This window comes from Diachasma alloeum, unplaced genomic scaffold (genome assembly GCF_001412515.2).
Source record: "Diachasma alloeum isolate Michigan unplaced genomic scaffold, Dall2.0 Dall_scaffold_00709, whole genome shotgun sequence".
Lineage (NCBI taxonomy): Eukaryota > Metazoa > Arthropoda > Insecta > Hymenoptera > Braconidae > Diachasma > Diachasma alloeum.
The window spans coordinates 203,623-203,850 of NW_021680840.1; positions in this window are offsets into that span (position 1 = coordinate 203,623).

The following is a 228-nucleotide window of genomic DNA, read 5'->3' on the forward strand; positions in this document are numbered from 1 at the left end:
TCGTCAAGGTTAAATCAATATTTAATCAACAGGTCCCGCGATCAACCCAAGGTTGATCCATAGTCAACCCAAATTTCACCCGTGGTCAAACTAAGATTGATCCATGGTCAAGCTTCGGTTGACCCATGGTTAAGCCAAGGTTGACCCATGGTCAAGCCAAGGTTGATCCATGGTCAAGCCAAGGTTGACCCATGGTCAAGCCAAGGTGGATTCATGGTCAAGTCAAGG